The sequence below is a fragment of the Mus pahari genome, chromosome 1 (assembly GCF_900095145.1).
Source record: "Mus pahari chromosome 1, PAHARI_EIJ_v1.1, whole genome shotgun sequence".
Classification (NCBI taxonomy): domain Eukaryota; kingdom Metazoa; phylum Chordata; class Mammalia; order Rodentia; family Muridae; genus Mus; species Mus pahari.
The window spans coordinates 142,080,539-142,085,216 of record NC_034590.1 but is presented as its reverse complement, the minus strand read 5'-3'; positions in this window follow the sequence as shown (position 1 = coordinate 142,085,216).

The window sequence follows — 4,678 nt, the reverse complement described above, 5'->3', positions numbered from 1 at the left end:
GTGGGAAATTGTGAGTTTCCTCATCCCTTTTAGCATGGGGACTGGTATTACCATTGTGTAAGTCTTGTTTAGGCAACTACATAGTTGAGATTTCATGATGCAGCTCTATGTCATGTCCAAAAGACTTCTCACAGCAGAAATCCTACTGCTCTGACTCTTCTCACAGCAGAAATCCTACTGCTCCAGTCTTTCCATCTCTTTCTCTGTGATGTTCCCTGAGTCTTTTGGTATAGGGTTGTGTTGTAGATGCACTAATTGGGTCTACACAAGTTATCTAATCTCAAGCAGTCATCCCTAGTCCCATACACACATCAGAATTGTGTGTCTAACATTACTAATTATACAGCAGAGGTCATGAATCTGAGAGAGAGAGAGAGAGAGAGAGAGACAGACAGACAGACAGACAGACAGACAGACAGACAGACAGAGAGACAGAGAGACAGAGAGCAGAGAGACAGAGGGGTCAGGAGGAAATGATGTGAATACAATGTACCGGTATATGAATTTCTCAAAAAATTAAAAGGAAAACATCTAGTTTACGGCCAGTTATATGACGCATGGGGTAAAAGCACGTGCTTACTGAGCTTAAACCCTGAGTTCCATCCCTGATACCCATATGGTGGAAGGGGAAAACCGATTCCCACATGTCATGCTCTGATCTACACACACACACACACACACACACACACACACACACACACAGAGAGAGAGAGAGAGAGAGAGAGAGAGAGAGAGAGAGAGAGAGAGAGAGTTCACATTCCTACTAATGTTGTTTTTCAATAACAGCCATTTGATTGTGATGTTGTATCCAGTTAGGTTTCCCCTGGTGACTAAAGAGAACAAGTCTTTTCTTGTGTTTGCTAGCCATTAGTGTATAAAATGTCTGCTCCAATCATTTCTTTTATAAAAAATTAGTTATAATGGGCCTTATTGAGTTGGAAAAGCAAATTATTATTATGGATTTGCAAATATTCTCTCTCATTCCACGATTCATCTTTTTTATTACCTTTAATACTAAATTTTAAATGTTTACATTGTTAGATCACATTATTTACCAACTAAATATTTTAGCATGTATTTTGTTTAATAATTGATTAATTGATTAATAAGGTTATATAATTTTTCTCCTAGGGACTTTGAAATTGTATTCCCTTCCAATGTACTCATTATTACCATGAACTAACTTTTTTTTGTTTATTCATCTGTTTTACTCTGGGTATCCCATTGCCCCAAAATTACTTGTTAGATAACTAATCCTTAAATTTGCTGGTTGAAAACAATTTGAAAATTCATGGCATCTCACAGGGTTTGGGTGTTTTCATAGTATCTGAGGAATCTGTTCAAAGTTCATCCTGTTCTGAAGGCTCTAGCACCCACAAACCCAGGGGTCCATCAGGACTGAGCACACCATATTGTCTTTCAAGCTCTGTATCGCTCTGTGTATCAGTTAAACACCAGCTACTTGATTTCTAGCACAGATATCCATGATTTCCAGGTAAAGAGACATATATGGTTTACAGCACAATGTCCTCACATTTGTTTAAACCCTCCCATGCATGCACAACTCCACTTTCATGCAAGCTCTCAGGAAGCCTTCCCTTCTGCTGTCTGTGACCAGTCCTCCCATGTGAGTCCATGGTCTTTAATCTGCCCCTAGAATGAGTACCGTTTCCTACCTTACATTATAATTATTTCTGAATATACCTGATAACTCCATTATTGAGCTTAATATTTTTGAACAGTAAGTTTGATTTGTGTTTAGCTGACTTTTACTCCCTGGACTTTTAATGAATGATACCACATGTAAATCAATCTTCCCTATTGATTTAATGGTAAACTATTTGTTGACAGTCAGATTTGTATTATCTGAACCGAATCCCCAAGAACACACACACACACACACACACACACACACACACACAAATCACCACTTCTTAGGGGGATGTTCCACCTACCTTTTTATCAAGAGGGGGTTATCTGGTCAGTCGAAAACACATTTACATTTACCAGAAGGGTTGAAGCTTATCTTTTAGTTTATGCTTGGCCTTTAGTTACAATATAAAGATCAAAGGGTTTTGCTTTCCTGAAATTAACTGTAACATATTTCAGAACCTAAATGTGAAGAGCATTGTATCTGCTTTTGAATTGTGAATATTACCCAGTTATTCATTTGGATATTTGGAGACAGTCACAAGGGAAATTACAGATGATTATAAGTCGTACCCTAGGCTAGTTAACACAGCTTGTTTCAAGTAGCCAGATTTGAAACCACAATTTTTCTTTAGAATCTAGGCTCATGTGATATTTTATTTTTCTAGAAATACCTTAATAACCTCTCCATAGAGCCAAGAACCCACCCACCCCCCACTCCCCTTCGCTCTTGAAAACTCTAACAGCGTAAGTGAGCATTTGCAGAGGAAGTATTGAGGAAGGCAGGTCTTTTCAAAAGTGAGGTGGAAATTTAGGATTACAGAGGGAGACTTAAGTAGGTTGATTTGGAGACAGAAAAAAAAGATCAGAGCAGGGAGGGAAGGATTATAGGAGAAAGAAAGGAAGAGATAAGGTGAAGAAGCGAGTGAACTCTCTCCACATCTTAAAGAAGCTTTAGGCAATTATCTGAATGTTGGAGGGAATTATCTGGACCACACATCTCAATTGGTTGAGGTTCCTCCACTGTGGCTTGCACCCACCATAAACTTGCTCTCTTGTGCCACGAGTGGCTTGCAGGTTAAAAAAAAAAAATCAGTGAAATCTTCAAAGTCAGCCTGTCCACCAAAGCCTTCGGGGCCTTTTTACAGCTTTTCCATCTGCTTCCTAGACTGTCTCTAGGGAAGCAAACTGTGGACATTTTGTTCGCTGTTTGAACATGGGGCTCATTTTGTCAAAAGGACAGAGTGCACTTTGGCCCACAAGTTTACTGATTCCTTTCATAAAGCCTTCCTTTGACAATAAAAATTAACTAAGCAACTCGTAGATATGCTTTTTAATTGAATAGGGAAATCTATGAAGATAATTTTTTTAAACCGGGGAGGGTATGAAAAATCTGATGAATCACTTAGTTTTATGTATTTTTGATGTCGATCAGGACCTTAAGACATTAAGATGTGATTAAAAATGGAAACTGCTAGGATAGTCTGAATGTACATTAGAACCACTAAGGAAAAAGAAGCTGAAAATAAAGTAGTACAAATGTGTCGTGTAAAGTAGTGCAAATTCCCCACTTGTTGACTTCTGCTTAAGTCGCTTAAGTATATTCCTGTTTGGGGTCATATGTTACTGGTTATGTTAGCACCAAACATGAGGTTTTTAGATTCCCTCTATCATAAACAAACCTTCCTCACTACATTATTTAGAATCCATACATATGCGCGCGTGAGCGCACACACACACACACACACACACACACAGAGAGAGAGAGAGAGAGAGAGAGAGAGAGAGAGAGAGAGAGGGAGGGAGGGAGGGAGGGAGGGAGGGAGGGAGGAAAGTACTTTGTAGTTCCTGCTGAAGCAGTAGAAACCACAGGACTTGCATTGCTGTGCTGGAGTGAAGTGGATTGCCTGCCTTTCATCTTTTATCTCCGAAATTGGACGCCCAGCTTCAGCATTGTCAAAACTGACACATCTTGACTTTGCCCTTTTTTTTCTGAATTGCAAATTTATCAGTCCGTTTTAACTTTCTCGGGGCCTACATTTCTACATTTTAAAGGAGCTATAAGGAGTCTGTTTCAAGAACTTTAAAATACAGTCTGTGACTTGACCGTTGGTTTTTAGCAGGTTGAGCTGGAGCTATTCCCCTCTACCGCTACCCAGAATATGCATTTATAAAACAGAGATAAGAGGAAAGCAGTAAACTGGGGCTGGCACGGTCCCGCAAGGATGCAGTAACCGGAGTCAGCTGCCTTTCCTATTCTACTAGCAGGGTTAAATTTATTAATAGGAGTTTACTTGGGTGTAGAACAAATGCCTGTGCTAGCTCTTCTTTAAAGAGTCCTCTAGACAGACTTTCCGTTTTGCTCTTTCGGGTGAGGCTGACTGAACGATTGCTAGAATTGCACTTTATTCATTTTAGGAAGTAAATTGTCCGATTCGGCTAGCTTTAGAAATTGTTTTGCAGATTCTGCTTTAGCTTTTACTTATCAGTCGTGTGTCCTTGCTGTTACTAGTCATTGAAGATCGTGTTTTCAAGGCAGGGCTTTTATCTGTGTAACACATCTCCCATCCTGCTTCCATCCAGGAGGAAACCTGCTGAAAAGACTGTAATCCCTTGGTTGGTGATGCTATAGTCTATGCCACTGGGGATATTTGGCTTGAAAGAACTACAGTGAGGTCCTTTGGTGCACAGGAAGTATAACTGGCTCAAGAAAATCAAGGAAGTTTCTCTTGTGGGTAAGAGAACTGTGAGGGATCATATCTAAGTCCATGAAAGCTCTTGCTTTCAATGGTATCAAGAAACCGGCTTGAAGCTAAATAGATTGTACATGAGGACAGAGTGAGATTGCATAACTCATAAAGACATCTGATGCCAAGCCTGAAGATCTGATTTCTATTTTGTAGAATAGTTTGAGGAGCACTGGTATTCGATCTTCTTTGAAGATCTGGTAGAATTCTGCACTAAAACCATCTAGCCCTGGGCTGTTTTGGTTGGAAGGTTTTTTTTTGTTGTTGTTGTTTTTTTTTTT